At 41.5% G+C, this 24,631-nt stretch overlaps 1 protein-coding gene and 1 pseudogene across 13 annotated transcripts in view; both read right to left on the reverse strand.

Annotated features, from left to right (window-relative positions):
• Nucleotides 1-24,631, reverse strand: part of NETO1 (neuropilin and tolloid like 1) — a 131,186-nt gene that overhangs the window by 77,601 nt on the left and 28,954 nt on the right. The gene's annotated exons all lie outside the window — the stretch shown is intronic.
• LOC111557410 lies at nucleotides 3,447-3,574 on the reverse strand (annotated as a pseudogene).

Raw genomic sequence — 24,631 nt, forward strand, 5'->3', positions numbered from 1 at the left:
TATTCTAGAAGTAAAATCAAAGTTGGGGGCAATCAATCCAGAGTGCCGACAGTGGACCCTCTCCTTTGTGGGAGAGCAGAACAGTTCTGTGACTGTTGGTTAACTGCAGAGAGAAGGGGCACCTCAGGTGACTCCTCAGCTCGGCAGCTGTCTCAGAGGATCTTAAGCACATTTCCCCAAAGCAAGCTGGAGTGGATCATGTTGTGTGACACAGTAAACCTCAAAGTCCTGCTGACTCTTATACCAGCTTTGATTCAAAGGGGCAGAGAAACTTCAAAATGGAAAGAGGCCTCCAGGGTGCTAACCTCCTCTAGTCAGGAAGGACGCCGACAAGCCTACTCCCTGAGAACATGGGCTGCTTTGAGGGGGAAGGAAGCCTCCAAAATCAGAGCTCCGAGCCCAGAGTCCAAAGCCACTGCAGGCACCCAAAGGGAAAGAGCCCCAAACAAGGAAAATTTCCTGCTGCCAATGGTAAGAAATGGTAACTCATGTCAGGCTGGATTCTAGAATTACTATGAATGACAGTACTGTGAGCCTCCCAATATTCCTCTTTCTAATGGGAGGTTTCTAATTATGGTTTACCATACAGGTCTCACTGTTGCACGTTGGGTGGGAGGGTGGGATGGACAGGAGCGCAGATAATGTGAGTTTTTAGTTTACAGGTCTGGCCACCCAGGGAGCTACATCTGAACAGCTGTGCCAGTGGGGTGCTGACACGCCGTGTCATCTGCACTTGGACCCAATATATAGATGACGGGATACGAGGCTTCAAGTTATGTCATAAGAGGTGACACTTGGAGGCTCCTGAACGGGGTGAGCACCTTTAGCTTGTGGCAAGTACGTGGATAGTTACAGCCAGGGGTCACACTGAGGTAGCCAATCTTCAAAGATGCTCTCCAGCAGAATTGTTCTTCTCCAGTTATAGAGATGACAGTTGCCCATCAAGAGGTGGACGTTATGTGCCCTCCCTTTGAACCTGAGGTGGCCCCTGCACTCACAAATGTGTGCCATCCTGGACTTCTGAAGCTAGATGTTAACAGACCGGCAGTGTCTGCTTCCTTCCTCGGAGCACTCACTCTTGGGTTGTTCCCTCTTTCGGAGCCCAGCAAACATACTGAGAGCAAAGTCAACAGACTACATGGAAAAGCCACATGGAAGAGAACCAGGTCTCCCCAGGCAACAGCCCCAGCTGAATTCCCAGCTTATGGCCAACACCAACTGCTTGGCATGGGAGTGAGGACACTGAACCAACTCAGTGCTCAGGCCATCATCACATGAAGCAGAGGAACCAATTAGCCAACAAAAATGCGAGAGATGTACATTGTTATTGTTTTAATGCACTACAGACCTTTGTGTTTGTGTTTGTTCTTGTTTTTATTCCAAAAGGTTGATACAAATACCAAAGATTAGTGATCTATGAACCCTACATACAGACATTCAAACACCATGCAGTAAGTAGCCTCTAAGAATGCCCTGCATGTACCCCCCACCCTTGATAGTATTCATGTCCTTGGTGTAACTGCCTCCCCTGCAGTGTGAGCTACACCCGTAGCTCACTTCTAGCAAATAGTGACTCACTTCCGGCAATAACAATGGAACGTTACTTCCAAAATTTGCTAGAGATACAGTGGCTTCCATCTTGTTCTCTCCTTTTCCACCCTTTCCCATCTCTCTCTCTCTCTCTCTCTCTCTCTCTCTCTCTCTCTCTCTCACTCTCTCTCTCTCTTGTTTGCTCTAATGGAAGTCAGTTCTCATATTGTGAACTATAGGGAAACCCCAGAGCAAGGAAATACTATCTCGGACCAACGGCCAGTGAGGACTCGGCCATGTCAATAGCCATGTGAGTAGCCATGCGATGCATCCTCCCTGAGAATTGCAATGTGAGCTGATAAAGATGTTGCCCACTGAGCTATCGATCTTTCTGGCATGCGTCTTAAATAACATTAGCCTTTGATTGGCCCCGCAGTAAGAAAATCCAACCTTTGTACTTCTTGATTTTTAGTAGTTATTGTTAATCAGAAATATCACACAGTGATCAAAAACAAAACTAAAAGGGTATCAATATAGTTAGCAGTAATTGTTTGGAAATTAGCAGGAAAACCACATACAATGGACTTGGTCCCACCATCTATTCACTTTTAGAAGACTCCTGAAATCAATAACATTTTCAAGCAGAAATATAAATTCTCTCAGGCACTTGTCTCTCGCAACTTGAGGATATTAAGGAAAATATTGACAAGAGCATATATGCTGGATTCTGCCTCTGGCAACAGGCTCCTCCATATTTAAGAAACAGTATTAAATCACAGGGATTAATTTAGGACATTCCGCTATGGACGGCTCAAATCCTTGTGTGGCAAAAGCATGCTGGAAAGAGTGTAGCCGCTTCTCGTGAACTTCTTCCTCAAAATAAAAATAGACGGTTTGATCTTCAGAGCAAAGTACTCCTTTTTAACATTTTAAGCCTATTTTGTGGTAATCAAGACCTTATTCAGCTAGTATTTTCAGATTTTAAAAATTAAACACGAAGCATTTTTTTTTAATCGTGGAATACCCCTGGCTAATTGAGATATTATGACTGCCTTGATAAAAATACTTATATTACAATTTGGGGGAGAAAACGTATACCTTATTACCATAACTTTACAAAAAACATTTTATTGTTTATCTATCAAACAAAGAAAATAGGTAATACATTCTTTTGAAACGCCCATGATAGCTATTGCAATTATATGTATAATTTTCCAGTATTAATAGCACAGAAAAGTAAAAATTAACTAAAAATATAAAAATGGAAGTGTGGTTATATATATATACATGCCTATATATGTGTGTGTGTATATATATATATTTTTTTCTATTCCTAAAACACACACATGCCTCTGTAATGAATTCCATTTTTCCACTAGCTTAGATGGAAATGTTTTTGCATAAACTCCACTGCGTTGTCCTTTCTTCCATTTATTTTCCATCTGCCATCCACTTACGAAGTCACAGTCCATCTAAATCACTCCTCCTCTTTCTCCCTGCTCCTTCTCATCTTCCTTTCTCCTTATTTTCTCCCCTTTTCTTTGTCTCTCAATGTTCTTCCCCACTTGTGTTGAGAACTATCCTGGAGAGTGTTAACGTAAGGCCTCAGGAATCATGTGGCAATCACATCCAGCCAGCAGGGATAAGGGAGGTCCTGCTACATAAAACTGTGCCACGTTCCAGTCCAGTGACATATATGCACTTATCACAAACACTCGTTAATTCTTATATTGGATGTGGCTGCTTTACAGTAACGGACAAGCTTCTGAAGGGCTGTTATGTTTGCTGAAATTTTGAGAATTGATTAATATTTTAAAATTAAATGATGCTATGATTTCAAAAACATTGGACATCAATCCTGGGTTTATTTCAAAATGAGATATTTCCATAACATTCCTAAATTTTGTCCTGGCCATAAAGCGTTTAATTCATCTTAGGAATGCAAACACTAAAATAAATAAAGAAATCTGGATTTAAAGAGGCTCATTTACACTGATAAGAACAGATACTACACTCGATCGTAGCCAAAAGGCCGAGAAGAGATAAAGTTAGAGAGGGAGAGAGTCAAACCATAAGAGACTCTTAAAAACCGAGAATAAACTGAGGGTGGATGGGGGGGTGGGGGGGAGGGAAAGGTGGGGGGATGGGCATGGAGGAGAGCACCTGTTGGGAGGAGCCCTGGGTGTTGTATGGAAACCAATTTGACAATAAATTTCGTATTAAAAAAAGAAATTAATTAAAAAAAGAGGCTCATTTAAAATGTTTGAACACATTAAAAGGTGTAATATAATTGTACTTTCATTCCTTCATACGCATGTTAAAATTCCTTCCTTAAACACTGAAATTCTGATCATGAAAATTTTCACACAATGAGACATGCAGCAAACATAAAATAATCTTAGGCAAAGGCAACGATGTTACGTGTAGATCGATTTTTAAATAAAATATGCGGAAAGTGAAAATGTATACTTTTTTCTTTAAATACATAAAATTAATTTTGAATTCTATTTGATGTGACAAAGACTGTATTTAGGACATGGAATTTAAATACTATATCAGGACCTAATTTTTCTTAGCTCATTCGATTTAAATATTCTCAGTCTGTATTTCAAAATTTATTTTACTGGTGAGAGACACATGCAACTGAAGCTCAAACATGTAGATGGCGATACTCTGGGGCCAGAAAGACTAAAAGGTTTCTATTTTTGCTCTTGTACTAGAAGGAAAGACTACATTTTACATTAAAGCCACATAAGTGGGAAAATTCAAATTCATAAGCTACTCTAAAAAATTTTAAAGAGGTTTTCTGATGTATGGATAGTCCATTAATGATCATTTAATTTGTATGCAGACAATAAGAGAAGGATAAACGATCTTTTATATTTCAAAAAAGAATAACAATATATGTATGAGAATTAAACTTCATAAGCTCCTATTTCTCATGTTTCACCTTCAGCATTACAATGTGCCTCAATGTGGGGCAATTAAACAAGGAGATTAACATGCGGCGAACCACCAGGCAGACTGGAAAGCAAAATCAATTACAGAATACACAGACCCGCTTTCCCCTTTGCCACCTTTACCTCTCTAGGCAATAGAACTCGGTGCCTCTTTCCACCCCGGCCCATTCATTCTCCTCCTGGTAGTGCCCTTTGTTCACCAGACATCTGACCTCCTTGCCACAGCTTTGAAAACATGTAGGATGGTGTTAACTTCACTGGGCCACAGAGTGCCCAGATGTTTGGCCACACATTATTCTGAGTATCTCTTTGAGGTTATTTCTGGATGAAATTAATCTCTGAATCTGTAAGCAGAGTAAAAAGACTGCCCTCGCTAATGTGGGCGAGCCTTACCCACTGATTAAGTGAATTCCAGAATAGAACAAAAAGGGAAACCAGAGGGGAGAGCTCCCGCCACACTGCTGGGCTTAGGCAACAGTTTTCTGCCTTTGGACTCGAACTGAAAAACTGGCTCTTCTTGAGTCATGAGCCTGCCTGCTCTGGACTGTAACTGTGCCAGTGGCTGTCCTGGTTCCCAGATCGGTGGATACAGACTGGAACTAAACCATCAGCTCTCTTAGGCATCTAGCTTGTGGGCTGTAGATCTTTGGATTTCTCAGACTCCATGATCATGTAACCCAACTCCTTATAAATCCATACACGTATCAGTATTATGTACCCTGTATATGTGTGTGTGTACTGATGGCACAGAGCCCTTCATGATCTGCCCTACATCCCTCTCCTGCCCACCTCCTGCCTAGGAAACAGCCTTAGGTCCCCCTGTGCTTCCTGATCCTGAAACAGCTTCCCCTGGCTGATGTGCACTACATCCGATCATTTCCCCAGCTCCTTACTGGTCATCTCCTGGAGATGAGCTTACTTTGCCCTTTATGTCCTCCTTTTAGATAAATCAATAAACGTGTAGGAATATCTCAGAAGAATCATATAATATTTAGCAAGGTCTTACTATATGCCAGGTCCTGGGTAGGAACTTTAACGTTGATGATCTCATTAATCCTCAGAGGAATACCTCTCTCGGAGGGCAGTTATCATCCTAATTTTTAAAGTTGAAGAAAGTGAGACCTCAGGTTACCGAGAAGATTGGCGAAGATCATGCTGCAAACAGGTGGCAAAGCAGGAACCTGAGTCTGTAGGCAGAGCCCATGGTCTTATCTGCTCCACAGTTAAAGTGGAGCATACTAAGATTTAGTATGAAGGAATTATAATGGGAGACGTGTGAGGCAGTCACAGGGCAGTTAACTCACTGCCCACCTCAGTTCCCTCCTGGACTTTGCCCTGCTGGCATTCTGTGAGTCTTCTAAATTGTCCCCGTGGAGGTAGAGGAAGAGAGGGGAGGAGTGGAGGAGCTGATATTCACTTGCAGGGATCCGATCGAGAAGGAGTGAACCCCTGAGGGGAGAGGAGCAAGGGTCTTTACCCAACGCTGGATTCTCACAGCTGCCGGGGAATTTGTATGTGACCCACAGACACAGAGAAGATGGCGGGAGTTCTCTGAGAGCTCGGCTAGGACTCCAGTCTCAGAGGCCGGGGGTCTGGGTGGGGTGGGCACCAGGGGGACTGTGGCGCACGAGTGAGTCAGTGCACTGGAAGAGGGGGCCTGACTCCCCTAGGCTCACGACGCCAGGAGGCTGCAGGCTGTCCAGGGTGCTATGGAGGCGAGCCAGCCAGGGGACAACCGAGAGCACTGTTCAGATTGCAATGGTGACAGCTGCATGCCACAGCACAGAAAATGACAGCAGGACCGCTGCCGCCCTTATGTCCCCTTTGCAGGACGGGGGGAAATGGAGCAGAGAGCAGAAGCCATCTGCAGAAAGTACATCAAAAAGAATTGGGCTGAATCTTGAATATGACTTAAAAAAAAAGAAAGAAAGAAAGAAACCTCGCCAGAAGGTTGACAACCGTCAAGCACAACTGTGACCTCAGAGTCCAGAACATAATTTTAGTTATGAAATAGAGTGACACTTTTCTACCCCTGAGTTTTATGCATCTTGTAACTGCAGCGTAGAGAATAATTGTGCTACTGTTATCAAAACAACACGGACTGCCAGAGGAATAAAAGTTGAAGACTTGTGAAGACTTCCATGATTCCGTCAGCTGTTTTATAAATGATCAAATTTGCTTACATTGTCAGGTTTCTGGAAGCAAAATCAGCAGTAGCAACAATTTTCCAACCTCCCTCCCTCCAAAAAAAAAAAAAAAAGGATATTCCAAAGAGCTTCTAGTCCATCAATAAGTTTTACTGGAACATTCTATGCCCACTCATTCCTGCCCTATCTGGGGCTGCTTGACTGCCACAAGGGCAGAGCTGAATAAATGCCACAGAAATGGTGTGACCCCAAAATATTTACTCTCTTGCCCTTCACCAAAGAGGAGCTTAGCAATGGAAGAACTCTTATCGAAAAAAAAGAACCAGTAGACGGACGTATGGAGGAGTAACTTTGTCTGACTATATTTTTCAAAGATCACTCTGGCTGCTATGTGGAAAAAACTCTTTGGGGAACAAGGGCTTGACTTTATTATACAATTTTATGTCTGTATTACAGCATTTTGTTCTACAGTAATAATGTTTATTCATCCTGAACTTCTAATGGATTAGATATGAACTTTGAAAGTGGGTAGAGTTTTCCAGTTTGTTTTCATCTCCGTAAATATAGTTCTCAGAATTCCGAACATTTAGCGGGTACCCATGCAATAATTGTTAAAGAACTAATGAACTCAAATCATGGGCAGGGACGTAGCTGAAGGTAACTCTATTTTTAATTATATTTCCATGGCGTTCTACTATTAATGTGTTGCTTTTCTCACGAGGTTTTTGTGAGCCTCAATATTAAAATTATGATCTCAAATTGAATTTATAATTGCCTGGCTCTGTATACTTGGTACAGATGAATTATATATCCCTTTTGAACAATAGCAAATGTTCTGAGAAATACTCATTAACTACGGAGGACGTCATAAGATGAGAATAGCTCTGAGTATCTATTTCGTTTCTTGGACTAGAAAGCAACTTAAGTGACCATAAAAGAGATTTGGGATTAAAAACAAAATTACATCTTAATTTTAGAATAATAGAACAAGAAAAGCTGTCAAACGTTCTTGTGGAAGTTCTAACCAGTAAGAAATCTCCAGCTATGGACTCATAAGCCGATGGTAACATCCATGGAAAGAGATCAGAAGTAGATGGTTTTCTTTTAGTTAATGTCTATCTTTTTATATTCCTTGATTTTCAGCCCTCCTGCACGTAAGCAGGTATATTTTAAGGTAAGGTGTGTTTTTGTAAGTATTATGGTCCTGACATTTTTCCTTAGTGGAATCCATTTCTCCCCGTTTTGTTTTCTTAATTGGAGAGTTCATTCTATTTACATTTATATTGATTAGTAAAGCATCTGGGTTTATTTTTACAGCCATATTTTGTGTTCACCTAACCCTAGTTTTTTGTCTCATTTGCTTTTTCTTATTTTCCTGTTTTCTTTTGATTTATAAGATTTGTTTCCCATTTTATTCTTTGGTGGTTTGGAAACGATAGACTGTTATCTCTGTAACGTTAGTAGTTACTATTTTGTTCTCAAATTTGTGAGTTATCTATTTCATGGAAACTTTCCCATATTTGTAAAGGCTCAGTAGTAGGTTGGTAGAATTTTATATTTAGTCCTTTTATATTCTCTTGATCTTTAATATATTCATAATAAAATAATTACAGCAAAATCTTGGTTTGCAAGCATAATTCGTTCCAGAGACATGCTGGTAATTCAAAGCACTTGTATAACAAAGCGAATTTCAAGAACCACTGGGTCAGTTGTGATCATGTGATGTTCGGCATCGCGTACTACTCGTAGTGCAAGACATCGCTCGTCGATATCAAGTTAAAATATATCAGAAACCTTTGCTCATCTTGAGGAACATACAGAACAAGTCACTCGCAATCCAAGGTTTTACCATATTTGAAAATAACTCTGAGGGCTTCTGTGTCTTGTAATACTAGTGATTGGGAGTTCTGAGAAGCACCACACACACACGTATGCACACACATGCACCATGGACACGTCCACACACACACATGTGCACGCACTCATGCAGACACACTTCCCTAACAGAAGTCCTGCCAGTCACACTTACGGAGGCTTCACCGGTCTCGGTAGGCACAAACGGTCTCAGCCCCAAACAATCCTAAAACCAACAGCTGAGCCCCTCTTATGCTTGGATCCTGGGCTGGACTAGCCGTCAGTAGCTGGGAGAAAAAAAACACCTGGAATCCAGAACAGGCAGACAGATCCAGAGGAGGAGGGAATTTGGGGAACAGGAGTGTAGGAAAATGGTCTGAATGTCAGGGCATCCTGAAACAGGTGATCTCTGATACGTGGTTCTTCCAGCAACACTTCTGTGGGGATTTTGAACTTTGGAAAAGAACACAAGGAAGCCAGGCCTGGGCACCTTTTCTGTACCGACACTTCTGGGGGGTATCCTGAAATGGGACTGGTCCAATGTTCTCTTCTGCTATGGGGAGAAACAAAGCAGAAGAACCCCGAGTCATCCTTGGAGGAAAGTTTCCCCCAAATTAGCACACATTAATGGGAATAGATCTAAAGAACAAGAGCTTACGATAAAAGGGGGGATCACTAGAGTCTGGAGTCATCAAATACAGCATATACTTTTTATGGATATATGTGCAACATTTTCAGGAGTGGAATCTTCAAAACTAAGCAGACAATAAGAAATTATAAAAAAAATACAACAACAAAGAGATCAAAAATGGAATTTCCATATACAACGTTGTTGAAGAACAGAATTGACATTTGGCAATATTTAAAGAAAGAATAGCTACAAATTCCTGAGAGCTGGTGAAAATATGCAGCCGTTGATCTCAGAGGTAGAATATCTTCCATGGGAAAAAAAAGAAACACAAAGAAATCCATGCCTACAGACATGGCAATGAAATCACAAAGCAGAAGATGAAGAGGAAACCTTGAAGAGGCAGAAAGAAAGGCCACGTCAATTAAGGGAAGTGACAGAATGGTAGCAGACATTCCAATGGCAAAAACACAAGTCAACAGACAGTCAAATAATATCTACCAAGAGCCGGGGAAAAATACCTGTCAACCTAGAATTGTCAGTGAGCAAAAGGATCTTTCAAGGATGAAGAGGGAAATGAAGATATTTAGAGAGTAAGTAAACACTGAGGGATTTGATCTCTAAGAGGTTGGTCTTAAAGGAAATCTTGAGGTAGTTCCAAAAGCAAAAAAAAGAAAAGAAAAAGATCCAAGAACAGTCTCAAATGCAGGAACGATCAGTAAACAAAATGGTAACAAGGAACACTCCACATTTTCTGATCAGAATACAATTTAAACGAAAAGTTACTGGCAAAAAATTAATTTCCCTTAGAAGTTGAATACTGCTATTCGTGCAAAAAAGGAAAGGGGGAGGTCAAGAGATTTTAAAAGACTTACTGAATGGTAGTGAAAGGCACCAGGTATGATGACCGAAATAAGACGAGAGACACAGCACACACCATGTTCATTAAACACAACACTAGGGGCGCCTGGGTGGCACAGTCGGTTAAGCGTCCGACTTCAGCCAGGTCACGATCTCACGGTCCGTGGGTTCGAGCCCCGCGTCAGGCTCTGGGCTGATGGCTCAGAGCCTGGAGCCTGTTTCTGATTCTGTGTCTCCCTCTCTCTCTGCCCCTCCCCCGTTCATGCTCTGTCTCTCTCTGTCCCAAAAATAAATAAACGTTGAAAAAAAAAAAAAAACACAACACTAAACATACAAACGATGCTAGCTCTCCTGGAGTCAATCTACAGACCAACAAAAACCCCAACAGCGATTTTCTTTAATGAAATGTGACCAGCTCATGCTCTCTCTCGCTCTCTTTTTTGGTGGAAGAATATAGTGTCCAAGATAACTAAGACAGTTGAACAAGTTACGAAGTCCTACTACGAGGTCATTTGTTATTATCATCACTGCTAGATTTTCAGTTCTAGCCCATTCCCAACACACCTGCCGTATTCAAGTCGGTGAAGTCGAGATGTGGATTTGAACATCCAGCTTCTACTGTAGGGGTTAACATGGACCTACGTTTATTTTACTCTAGCAGATGTTTACTTTTCGAAATACAAGCAAATTATTTGCTCTTCTGCCGGAAAGTTGACTAAGAAACAAATGCAATAATAAAAACGGAATTGGAACAAACAGTTTGGCCAGTTTCTCTCAAACCCTGCCCGCACCAGGGCGCTTTAGTTGGGAACAAAAGAGCGCCGCTCGCTGTCCTGTTCTAGCACATCCTTGCAGCTCTAAAGGCAATATGTCCATATGCAGGGATAAACGTTGCCGCGCTCCAGCTTGAGCCTAAAAGACATTACCCTAGGATTGGCCCAGGCAGGGCAAGACATTTCTGAATCTATTTGAAGCGTACCCACAGGGGGAGTAAATAAATCTCACTGCAAGAAAAGAGAGACTTCAGGGCGCACACATCAAGAAGACGGGTGACTCGGAAGGTCATAGTGTATGTCTCTGAGATTGCCTCAATGCAGTCTCCAGATCTACACACACAGCTGAAATCAAAGGAAGTACCAAAAAACCTAGTGTTTCTTCACGCCATCATATGCGGAGTATAAGGCATCCAGGGACTTGGGAGAGTGCTGTGTGGGCGGAGGCGAGAGAGGGCGGAGGCGGTGTTGCTAGAATTGGCAAAAACGAGCTGTCGGCGTCCACACTCTCAGAAGCCTGGACGGTGTCCGAACGTCAGCAAGGGTGGCTGCAGCGAGGTGGGAACCAGAGACATCGCTAGCACCACGTGTGTCTTCAGAAAACTACTGTTCTGTCACCTCTACCGGGCACTGGAAGGGACTGGGGCAACTAAATAAGGATGCCAAGCAAGAAGTAATAAATGTGATGAAAATAGCAAGGGTCCCGGGCTCTGAGAGTTGGCTTGCAACCCCTCCCTGAGTCGGTATAATAAGGAAGACTGAGAAAGTTTTTCAGGAGCACATTTTATTTTGGGGGTGGCAGGGGCCGGGGGGCAGGTGGGTTTCACCAGGTAGAAGCCAGGCATAAGGAAACCTATCTGGAAGCTAATCCCTTGTGGAAACAAGATCTGCATAAAGAAAGGACAAAAAGTGCAATTTAAAAGCGTCCCCTTGACTCTGCACCACCTCTCAAACTCAACCACCTGCCCCCTCTCCCTTCTTGCCATCACACTATTGCTTTCACAGACAAGGTTCCGGAGGCGGGGGTGGTAGTGAGGTTCCTGCACTTCCAGGTTCCAGCCCTCAGTGTTATCCATGGCTGAGTTCTCAGCAGTCTGAATTCTACCTTAACCACTGGGAGGACACTGTAGTTAGTAGGAATATCGATAACTTCTTGTAACCTTAAAATCGCATTGATTTTGAAAAAAAAATTAAAAAAAAAATCGCATTGATAATCGTATTCCATTTTCTCCATCGCAAACTGACGTGACTTGAATACGTCTCTTTCCCTTGGTTTCCAGGACCCCTACTGTCCCAGCTGAAGCTCCCTTTGCCCTGACACCCACTAGCCACCCTGTTGACTGTTGACTTTTGGCCCGTCCACCAGCGGCCTGCCTCATCCCTTGCTAGTATATCCATTCAAATGTTCTGTCTTTATCTTTCTTGACATTTCTCTGATGAGCAATGCTGTCCACACCCATGGTTTTTACTACCAACTCCATGCCAAGACCTGACAGGACGCCCCTGGCTGGATCGCTTTGTAATGTGAAACTCTGTTCAAACACAGGAGCAACAAACAACAATGAATTAAAAATGATCTATTTCTTCAAAGACTTGCGGGCTGGTGTGTCAGATAACAAAAGACACCGGATTACTCCACTTCCGTATTTCAATGGCATCTCAAACTGAAGTAATTCACTGTCTTCTCCTTACATATATTCAGAAAACATATATTACAGGGGCACCTGGGTGGCTCAGGCAGTTAAGCATCTGACTGCTGGTTTCAGCCCAGGTCATGATCTCATGGCTTCGTGGGTTTGAGCCCCCCATCGGGCTCTGCGCTGGCAGCACAGGGCCTGCTTGGGATTCTCTCTCTCTCTCTCTCTGTGTCCCTCCCCCAGTCATGCTGTCTCTGTATCTTTCAAAGTCAATAAATAAATAGACTTAAAAAAAAAGAAAACACATGCTATAAATTTTAAGATCATCATAACACTAGAAGCTACATCGTTCCTGTTCACTTCCTGTGCTACCACTGGAACCGATATTCATTCACCTGGACACCTTTTACAGCGTCCCAATTCATAAACAACTGCAGCCTCTTCCAATGAACTATCTTGTGATCTGGCGGTGTTTCTGTTTCAACTACGCTCACATCCATATATAAAACATTTTGGTGGTTTCCACTGTTTCGTGACTAAATTCAAATACGTTAGCGTGGCAAATACGGACTTTCATCTTGGATAACTTTTCCAAACACATCACTCGTTATGTTTTTGCGCACAGCCTTTATTTCAACCAAGCCAAATCATCTGCAATGTCTTTGGTAGAAAAGCAAAGATAACGTCTCTGTCTTTGGGCATTGCAGTCCTAAAGCCTGCAAGCCTGGTTCATACCTTCCTCACAGTGAGTCTTCTAAATGCCTCGAGATCAGATACGGTGTTACGTCCTCCATATTTCTCTACCGCTTGGCGTCATCAGAGTTCAGGGTGTCTTACTTCCTAAAGACTACATGTTACCTTTATTATGACATATCACATTGTACCCCCTCTCGCCAGGGAGGGTATGAGCAGGTTCTCGGTTTTATTTATTTGTTACCTCTGGTGCCAGGCACGTGAACCAATAAATAACTGACAGATGAACCAGGTGATAGCTTTAAAACGTCTGCTAGCTCTCCAATGTGCTTATTCTTAACTTTGATGCAACGTAGAGTGTTCTGTAATTTTTAGAAAATCAAATAAAAATGCGGTCCCTAAAACTCACTTAAAAATATTTCACGACATCACAGAAATTCCAGGATGACGCAAAATATTTTTAGGAGAAACACTATTGTTTCCAGAGTTAATAAATCTGAGGCCTGCAATTAGAGAGATTTGCATCACCCTCATAAAGATCAAGTTTCATTCAGGGGAATATAAACCCTTCAGATTTTATTTACTTATATTTATTCTTCAGGAACGGCCACTTCTAAATCATACTGCAAAAGAATTAAGAAATAGCCGCATAGTCTTCCTTAGGCTTTTATGAACCCATACACTGCACTAAGCAGATCTTAGAACTCTGTCTCTGGAGCTCGTGGGTAACATCTGGCAGTTAATGTTTATAAGTCCTGTTACGCAACATCTTCTGGCTTCCTAGTGTCATCCAAGGGATTGATGTGTGACTAGACTAACCTAATATATTCTGCCTGCTGCCCTCACTTCCACAGGCTGTTAGTAATGCATAGGCTCATCTATGGTTTATTATAATTCAGTCTTCCATTTAAAACTTTACAGTTTTGGTGTTTATACATATATTTTTACTGATGTAGTAGGGTAATAAAAGCTGTTTTTAATATTGCTATATTTTTGTTAGCAAGTGATACTATGTTATTCGATTTTCTAATGTATGATTTACAAGGCTGGTATCTTGAAATTAAAGTAAAAGTAAATAAAGTAAAATAAAATAAAATAAAATAAAATAAAATAAAATAAAATAAAATAAAATAAAATAAACTATTAGAAATACTCTTGGATAGTGTGAACATTGTCTAATGTACATAATTATTATTAATTTAAAAAATTAAGTATTTATTCCACTTTATTTTCTTTAGTCATAAACCCATAATCATTGTGTATATATTGATTCCAAAAGACCCATGGTGGGCACTGAATAAGATACAGCCTCAGAACAAAGGATGTTAAACCTACCTAGGAATATTTAACACATCTACATGCAATAAACACTGTTCCCAAATGTGGGGGTAGAGTCCATAAGGGGAATGCTACAAGAATTTAAAGCAAAGATAGGTCACCAAGGTAGGAAGATTTAGGAAGAAATACTTTATGAGAGAAGTAGAACATTTTCTCTCAACAGGGTAAAATGCAGGGAGAGCTGCCCTTGTGATGATTAATGGTGAGGAATCTGAGAAAAATACGGCAAAGGTGGTAAAAAGCTTCTCAGGGTAAACAAAAAGTTACTGTATTATCACACTTCCCTTCCTTCAGTTCTGTTTCTTCGGTGGCCATGACAACCACCAAGTTAATTTTGATATATGAACTCAAAACAGGTAAAAATAAGACAGGATAATCACTGATTGAATACACAATAATTCGTAGGTTGCACTTAGCTTACGACTAAAAGATCCCACTAGAAAAATTTCTTCCTGCTCTGGAGACAGATCTAATCATGCTTCTTGCCCAAATATTCATTGAAGATTCAGGTGTTTACACCAAATCTGGAGAAGAATAACCATTGTAATAAATGCTTATATTCCATACGATGTTCTGAAAACTTTGCATGCCCCTTACTTGTTAAATGGTCACTGTAACCCGATGAGCTTAATATGGTTCCCACTTTATAGGTGAGGGATCTGAAGGTCTCCAAAGGTCACCTGGGTACCAACTTGTGGAGCTGAATTTTAACCAGACTCTCTGAGGTGAGACACTTCCTTCTGAACCACAGCTTATATCCTGTTGTAGCAAAATCTTTAGCAAAATCTTTAGAACACCAGTTAAAAGGATCTAAGTATGGGTGACTTTGTGCCGATCTTTAGTATTTATTATTATCAATGTTCACGTAAACACAGGCTATGCTAGGCAATCAAACATGGAAAAAATATGTGGACCCGAGCCCCAAATTCTATTTTAAGTTATATGATATTTTTAAGTTAATCAACTCTTCTGAACATAATTTCTTTATGAGTGATACAGAAGTACTGAAGAAAGCTTAGTTGTCAATTTCACTGACATTGTTGTTCAGATCATAACGAAGTTGAAGACAGAGAAAAATCTGTGTTTTCTAACTCATTAATGTGTTTATGTGCTTATTTGTGGCCCTGAAATCATCTCCGACTTTCTCATTGACTAGAGAAATGAAATATTATCTTGAGTTTTTACTGGTACATTGTTTGAGTGAAAATATGATCAATATATGGCAATGCTCAGGTACTGCTGGTAAAAACTAAGGAAAAAGAACGAAGGCGTAATTTTCAAGCTGAAGAACTCACAATAAGCTGGGCGGGCAGTGTGGGGAGGTCACTACTCTACCATTATAATAGAAAGATCACAAATGCCAGAGTAGGGATAAGCATTAACTTTAGAAACTTTTTATAAAGTACCTCACAGAGGAGGGTGGTCTTCACATGGACCTTAAGCTAGGAGTTGGAATTTGCTAAATGGAACTTTCCAGATAGAGCAACAGTGTTGTCAGTGGCACAACTGGTGGTCCATTGGGTGTTCTGAGTGTGGGTCAAGATGCCCAAAGTCCAGCCCTGGGGCAGTTGGAGATCACAAAACATGCTATATGTTCTGCTAAAGAGTTTCTATTTTATTCTGCAGGCAGAGAGCTGCCAATAAAGGACTTTAACTAGGCCAGCTTCAGGATCAGGTGTGAATTTTAGGAAGCCCATTCTAGCAGATGTTTGGGTATTATGGGACGGGTGATCCTGAAGTAGGAACACAAGCTCAAGATCTGTTCTAATAAGCCAGGTAAAAAAAAAAAAAATAGGAGCGCCTGCAATTAGTGTTGAGATGGGGTAAGATACAGATTCAGTAAGTCGTCAGAAGGCATTTTTGCAGAATGTGGGGGTAAAGGAGAGGGAAGAATGGTGGGTAATCACAGTTCGCTGCTCGATGGGCCATGGTTGGCAGCGTCACGACCCCAAATATGAAACGCAGAAGAAAAACATAGTTTTCTGAGAAGGACATAAGGACATTGCTGAGTTTGAAGAGGAAATGGGGCAGGCAAGTGAAAACAGCAGTGCGTTGGGAAGTAAACGGGTGAGGAGAAGATAATACTTGAAGTACATTCTTCCATATGTTGACACTATAGCTAATGTTTGGAACACAAATGTGACTCACTTACTTCCTTATGAATCTCACAGTTTAGTGGGAGAAAAATTATGTAAATAGGTAATTACAATGCAATGTGAGAGAGCAAGAGAAAGATATAGGTGCTTGTGCGTGTACGTGTGTGTGTGCGTGCACGCACACACACACACACACACAGACTGGAATGTAATGTAAGGATTCTCTCTGCCTTGAGACAGGAAGAGGGAAGCTGAAAAGAGAAAGCAATTACCCAGGAGGCAGTATTTAGAAATGATTCCTCAATGTTCTCACCACAGAAAAGAAATGATAACCATGTGAGGTGATGGAGGCATCAGATAAGACCATGGGGGTCATCAGTGATCAAAGTAGAAGTGTATCAAGCAATGCAATGTATACCTTAAACTTACACGACACGTATGTCCCTATAAACCAACAAAAGTTTACCAAGTAGGCCTGAGAGCCAGAATAATCTTTTTAAATTACAGATAAAATTATGCCACTCCCATATCGCTAAACTTTCAACACTTACTCATTTTCTTAGGACTTAAACTAAAATGGTTATTATGTTGTTCAAAGGTATGCGTAGACTTGTTCCGACTCCCTCACCTTCCACGACTTCATTTCAGTGAGAGATGAGGACTTAGTGAGTAGGAAAGAGAAAATCAAACATGTTTCATACAACGTGGACTTGAGTTTCTGGGTGAACCGTAGTGCTGTTGGGCAATCACAGAGAGACCTTCGCTCGGGGAACGTTCAGCGTGTGCTGATCACCAGGGGTGTGGAGCCAATGAGCCCAAGTTGGGACATCAAGCACAATGTCTAGCATACATTTAAAGGATGCCTAGTAAGTAGTTCTGAACGCAGAATTGGATCTCCAGGGAAAGTGCAGTAAGACAAATGAAAGCATACCAAGTCACCTGGATTAAGAATAAACCAGCATTGCGTTACCCAGTAAAGGAACAACGGAGTCGGAGTATTGTTCTTCCTTACTGTGAAGATATCTAGAAGTGTCATTCGTCATTTTAGGTTACATAGTGAGCACTGCATAGGAATTAGGGTCTGACCGCACGGGTCTTTAATTTTTCTGCTGTAATTTGCAAACTGACTGGTGCTGGGTACATTTTGCAACTTTTGTTAAGCTTCCATTTTCTTCTTTCTAATAGAGGAATACAAATACCTAACTGATTTGCTAGGTTTGTATCTATGAGGCTCAAAAAAAAAGGAATAATCAATCTTACTTTATTTTATTTCCAACTCTAGCCTTTGACTGATGGAGAATTTCCATTCCCTGTGAGCAAACGAGAGCTTGGGAGGTTCCTACAGCCTTTGAATTTCTAAGAAATTTCCTGCTACTCTCATTAAGACTCGATTTCTTGATATTTCAGCTGTTGAAAATCCAATAGTTGTGCACATCACCAAAACATCATCTCTCCCCCATCTCCGTCCCTAACACGTGTCTCTACGAAAACCCTGCAGAGGAAGAAGGGAGACAGGTCTTTCCTTCTTCCTAGTTCCTTCACCCCTCCCATCCTCTGCAACCGTCTGGCTGAGGGACAGGTTAAAGGAAAAGGAGAAGTTCATATGTTTAGCTGTTGAAATCTGGAGCCCTCTCTTGACTGTTGATGAATCGCTGTGAAAGGGAGGCATTTAATTTAAAGAATGGTTCTCACGCAGAGGTCACAGTTTCCTGAGCAGTTTGGACTCTTCTCCAACTTATCCTCTTTGATCGTTCCTTGAAACAATTCTTGCAACTCCACTAGATTTGGCCTCCCTCACATGCCACCTGGCTGGGCAGGGACCACCTGGCCCGGGGAAGCATACGCTCTCGCTACGCCAAGAAGGGGGAGTGCAGGGGTGACCCTCTTCCCTCCGACATCTCTGCTTCCATCACAAGCTGCTCCAGCCAGACTCTAGCCTATGAGGTTCTTCAGGTAGAAAGCAGACAGCATTCCTTTTGCTTACATATGCTCCAAACTCCTGGGCACAGGGGCCCCGGAACTCTCCAGTCACCCTGGGCCAGTTCATCCGCATGTGACAAGGTCCTAGCCTCACTTCCTGTGGGAACCCACAGTTTCTAAGATTGGTTTTCTTAAAGAATCCCCAAGAGTATAAAAATGCTCCTACTCTGAGACGTTATGGAGTTTCAGGTTTCTACTTAGCAAGGACTGTTGGCAAGTTGTGGGTGAAATACAAACCACAATCTTGGTCACTGAAGTTCCGTGGGAAGAGATCCAACAGTTGTCTTTAGGATTTAAAAGTTTTTCCTGACCTATTTTTCTCAACTGTAAGGTTCTGACTGCAATTTGCAGGCAACAGGAAAAAATTATATCCTGTTTTGTCCGCAACAATGCTGAAGTTCTTAGGGTTGTCGTGGAGGTTAAAGGCAACAATGCAGGGAGGACCTAAACGGATTCGCCTATTGTTACTATTATTTTTTTCTACTGTTCCGCCAAGTACTGACACAGGACCTTTAACAAATGGACATTTCTGTTACTATAATGTCGAAAGGGAGTAAATAAAATAATTGCCTTATTGCAGAGCTCTTGTATTGATGCTGTATATCACGGAGTTCTGCTGGGGATAGGAAGTGAAGGATCTGAATCTGTTCTCTCCTTATTTGAATAAAAAGAAACCGTGTAGAATTTAGAGCCAGCAGTGGTGGCTGTCATCGTCAGCCCCTCCAGTTCATGGGACCTTAGCGTGTACAAGGCACTTAACCGCTCGCCTATAGACTGAAGGTTTGTGCCCCGCTCCCGTCCCGACCCCAGATTCCTTTACTGGAAACCTAATCCCCAAGATGATAGTATTAGGTGGTGGACCCTCTGGAATGTGATTCAGTCGTGAGGGCAAAGCCCTCGACGATGGGGTCAGTTTCCCCTTTAAAGGGACCCCAGAAAACTGCCTTTTCCCTTCTCCATGTGAGGACACCATGAGGAGGTGTTGTCTGTGAACCAAGAAGTTGGTTCTCACCAGGTACTCAATACGCCAGTGGCTTGATCTTGGCCTTCCAGGCTCCAGAAGCGTGAGCAATAAACTTCTGTTGTTTATAGGCTGCCCAGTCTGTGATATTTTGCTCTAGCAGACTGAACGGACTAAGACATGTTCCAAAGTTCAACCTGCTCCTCTATAAAACAGAGGAACAGGGGACACGATGCAAATTTGTTTTGCAAACTCAGGCGATCAATGTGGCTAAAACCGTTTTTGACGGCATAGGACTGATTCTACAATTTTAGAATGCGAGAGCTCCAACAGGCTTGGATGACATCAAGTTCTATGCACTCCTTTTATAAATGAGCAAATAGAGACCAAAATGGATGAAGAACTTGCCCAAGGTCACACGGCGTGCTCTCAGTCCAGGGCCCATCGGACCTGGATGTTACATAAGCGCCTTCAAGGGGAGATAACCTTCCCTCATCTTACCAGAACACCTCCAATGCCTTGAAAATGCCTACTTCTTTAATTTCTTTTCACACACAAAAAAGTACACACTCTCCCTAAGGGATACAGAGAGTGTAAACAGAGAGATATTATCCACATTAAAGGAACAGAGAAGGGGGAAAGGTTAATTTTTTTTTCTGAGGCTCCAATGTCCAAGCATATTCAAGAAAGGTTATTATTAAGCTATTTCTGTTTTGAATTCAGCCATAGCCCTTTGCATTCGCCCTGACCGCATGTGTCTGTTTATGTCCCACTCCTGGAGGACAGTGGCAGCCTCTGTTATCTGTCATTTCCTGTGCCTAACACAGAGCAGGTGCTAAAGGAGCACCGGTTAATGAGTGCCGTCTATGAGCAATGGACCTTCCATGCCCTCAGAGCCAGAAGTTGTTTCTTTCCCTGCAAATTCTTCCCACTTTGTCCTTCTGCCTATAAGGTGTAAGTTGCCATTTAAAATGCAGGTTGCCCTGTCTGGGTGAGTGCAATTCCTCATCCGTAGAGACTAGTTTATAGGGCCATTCTCCAGCCAGGACAGGAGCTCAGAATAAATATCTGCCTGAAAGAGACACCAGGTCGGATTCTAAGATGAATTCTCCACATGGACAAGGGGAGGGAAGCATGGCAGATGGAGGCAGGAAAATGCAAAACTAAAAGCTATGAGCGGACTAAATGCAACTCTCCTTCTCGATGCTCAGCTTTTGCCTTTTATTCTCACAGGAAGCAAGAATGTCTCTAAAGTACGCATCTTCGGTCTAGTAACATTCCATTTCTATGTGTACAGTTATTACCCTAGATCTGGAAGCCATTGAACATAATATCAGAGAGCCAATTAAAGGCATGCAACCCAACAAATGCATTTTTCGGTGCTGGTCCAGCATTTCATATTTCAAGGATCATTCTTCTAATGATACAAGCAACAGGGGAATAATTACTGAGGATGATTTAGAAAGATCTCAGAAAGTCTACTAGCGGCCTAAAAAATTTTTCCACAAACGTGCATTATGTAACCCCAAAAAGGAATCGGAGTTTGCTCCAACAGCAAATTCAAAGGTGAAGGGGGAAAAAAAAAACAAGGAGCTTCTTAGAAATTACACTCTGGGATTTCACCAGTAATATAGATATAAGACCGAGACTGATGTCAGTTTAAAGGAAGGTAAATTTGCTGGTGAGATCGGTGTTTGCTTTAGGGGTTTAAGGGCCGAATGGCGGACACAAGATGTGGTCACAGTGGGACAGTAATGAAGGGCTCGGTAGACACAGGCAGAGCAGATGAAAGGTGACTGTAGTACAGTTAACATGAGGTTATTAACGACCTTTCGCAGTGTGCCTGCTAATTCTTAGAGGCCAGGGCAAGGAAGGAACCATTTTCCAAAGAAGGGTGCCCCTTCCTCATCCCTACCATCAGCCTACCTTTAGGGAACAACGGTTGTTGGTTCTTTAACGGTTGACGGCCTCCTGTTTTGGTGACAGTTCTTCTGGCTGTTGTTTTGATCATCAAAAGGATGGAGGGGAGGGACTTGGGAGGGAGAATCTGAATCGGACTTACTGAAAGATACAATCTGAGCTAAGGGAGAGGAAAAGAGTATTTGGAGGGGAAGTAGATACTTCAAGAAAACATTTAGGAAATCGGCTTTTTGCTATCCGAAATAATGACCCAACCCAGCTCCTTGAAAAACCTTTAGTAAATTTTGCACTGCGGATCAGTGACTTTGCCATGATGTTTGTGGCTTGGGTACGGAGCGACGAAATGGTTTCCAACAATCAACGATCAGGCCCGACGCGAGAGAAGCTGCAAAGTGTCCTATCAATTGGGTTACACATAGATTATCTTACTTAGTCCTTGCAAAACTGGATCAAATAGTCATTATAACAAGCGCTCGGCGGACAAGAAATCTCAAGCTCAGGGGGGGCTAATGGTTTTGTTTTAATTAGTAGCTGGATGGTATCCTAACTGCAGCGTAAACCCAAGCTCACCAACTGCCCAAGACTGTTGTCAGATTTCCCAGATCTAAAGCCTTAGCCTCAGCCCGGCTGGCACAAAAGCTGTGTTCTTCTAACTGTGTCACAGGGCACTCCCACCTGCCACCACTAACAGGGGCTGTACCACTTTTGACATTCAGGGTCAAGAAAGTGCAACAGACAGAAAACATATGGAGCACTCTCTGAAGTTTAATAAAAAGGGAAAGCTGATTGAGGCTATTTTCCCACCTAATAAAATGGATAAAATATAGAGAGCAAAGGTTTGGAAGGGGAAGGAAGATAGTTTGTACTTGTAATTTTTCTCTAAGTTTGAAACCGCTGCACAACTGTCTTGCAAAGTACAAAGAAATATAAAGCAGCACCTGCAGAGGGAAATAAATATGGCTGAAGTCCACTATTATTTCAGCATTTGAAATTGTCATTCCCTATATTTTTACTAGCTGACAACACATAGATGGAGTGAATTAGCCATTTTCTATGGCAAATACGCATTACAATGTACTTGAACAATATGAATATTATTTTTAGGGGCTTAAAATGAACTCATAACATAGATTATAAGCAGTGATATTATTATTCTTGATTACTAATATTTGTGACTAATATGATGATGATGATGATGATTATGCCAATGATGTTAAAATGTTATAATTACAATTTTAAAAATACAGGGCAAATGTTTTGCTTAATTATGATACAGGAGGAAAATACTGCTGCTGTATGAAAGATGTTAGACTCTAATGAAAAGAGAAATTCTACGATCACCAAAAACATCTCAAAACTCCACAATAAAATTACAAAGGGTGAAAAAAAAATCAATATTTTTGAGAAGTTAAGCCCTGAAGCAAATACATAATTTGTTGACAGTGGGGACTAATACCTAAATATATACACTTCTTGTATCCAAGTCTCAGCTTTGCTAGGGAGATGACCTTGAGCACAATATTTGAACATTTTTAATCTTTTTTTTTTCAAAAATCCAAGAGAAAAATGGCAATGATACAATACCTGTAAAAATCAAATGGGATCATGCAAGCAAAGTGCTTTGAACAATGCCTGACATATAAGAGGAACTCAATAATTCATTATTTTTATTAAGATGGATATCTTATAATAAGATAGTAGAAAGCAAGAATCACCACCTAATTATACCATTATTTCATTGGAATTAATTTTGAATGACTGCATTTATCATATATTGTTATGCTGGATAATGTCATAGAGAAATCTGGGAGGAAGGTGTTTTACCTAGTAAAAAAAAAAAAAACAAACACTTTTCATAAGAAAAAAGCTATTTTTTTCCTGTAAATATGTAGGATATATATATATATGAGAATATTTTGCAAAACAGTTCCCCATTTTAGCCCAACCATCTAAATTGTAGTCAATGCCATTTTACATTGTTACAGCTTGCAATCGTAATCAGTGTAAATCCCAACAGAGAAAATCAAGCAACAGATAAAGTAGCAAATATTGGCTGAATAAGAAGAAAATAACTCAATGAAAAGAGAAAAGTGACTCTTTTCTTTTCCCTTTTCCCCACCACCATACCCCCCATTCTGTTAAGTTGGACCAAATGTATTTCTTCAAATTTTGCAGAACACCTGCAATCATCCTCATAATAGAGATAGTATATTTTCAAAAGGAAGTATGAACAAATGGGGTCGCTCCTAAAAGGAAGTACGGCAAAGTCATACGAGAAGAAAAACCAAATGTCATTACACCTGCTCATCTAATAGGCACCATGGCTCATGTCTACCTCCGCACCTTTCAGACACATCCCAGATAAGTCTGCTTTGTCTAACCAGTCTCCTAGAAGTACTTCTCTCCATAATTCAGGAGGAAGTCCCTACCGGTGGGAAAGCTCCAAGCATGGGACGAAAGAAGTACTCTTCCCTTCCTTCCTCCCAAAATCAAAACTATCCCTCAAGTCCAACTATACCCACAGACAAACTGGTTCCAGTTGATAACCTACTGAAACTATCCATAAGAGGTCACGACTGAATAGCATCTAACATTCCCAAATACTCAGTTTTGTGTTCTAATTTATCTCGAGGAGTGTATCGGCTCAAACTCATCTTAAGTTCCACTGTAATATGCGGACGTCATAATTAGATGGGGTTCTGCACTTAGTTCCCTGATCAGCTGTCTTCACCCTCCTTGGCTGCTCTTCCTTGGTCCGGTTCTAAATTGCCAACAGCGTGTGCATCGCGTCCTCAAGGACACCACGCTGGTATCTCTCTTTGGATACCTTTAAAAGCAAACGTACCGTTTCCTATAATTTTAGTCTCCAACATCAGTTATGATACAACCCATCACCGAATCACGGAGGATAGCGACCTCGGTCATGTCCACGGCTCTCACTCATGCACACCTGATGTGTCTCTAAATCTTACTGACTTCAAATTTGCTCTTCCGTTATAGCGTCCCACACACTACTCCCTTCTTGGCTCTCGCAATGTCCTACTTGCAGTGCCTGCATTGTTTTATCTTAATTTTCTGGTCTTCTTTTCTCTCTCTGCTCCATCCATCCACTGCGATTCGATTTAAAATAGTAGTACATTCCTCACTTCTCCTGAAGTTGTGTTTGTGTCCATGGACACAGCTTACAGAGCCTTTGGCATCCGAATCAGATTATTCTGCTGATCTTATCTCAACTCTTCTCCTTTCCAAGTCA

Source organism: Felis catus, chromosome D3 (assembly GCF_018350175.1).
Source record: "Felis catus isolate Fca126 chromosome D3, F.catus_Fca126_mat1.0, whole genome shotgun sequence".
Lineage (NCBI taxonomy): Eukaryota > Metazoa > Chordata > Mammalia > Carnivora > Felidae > Felis > Felis catus.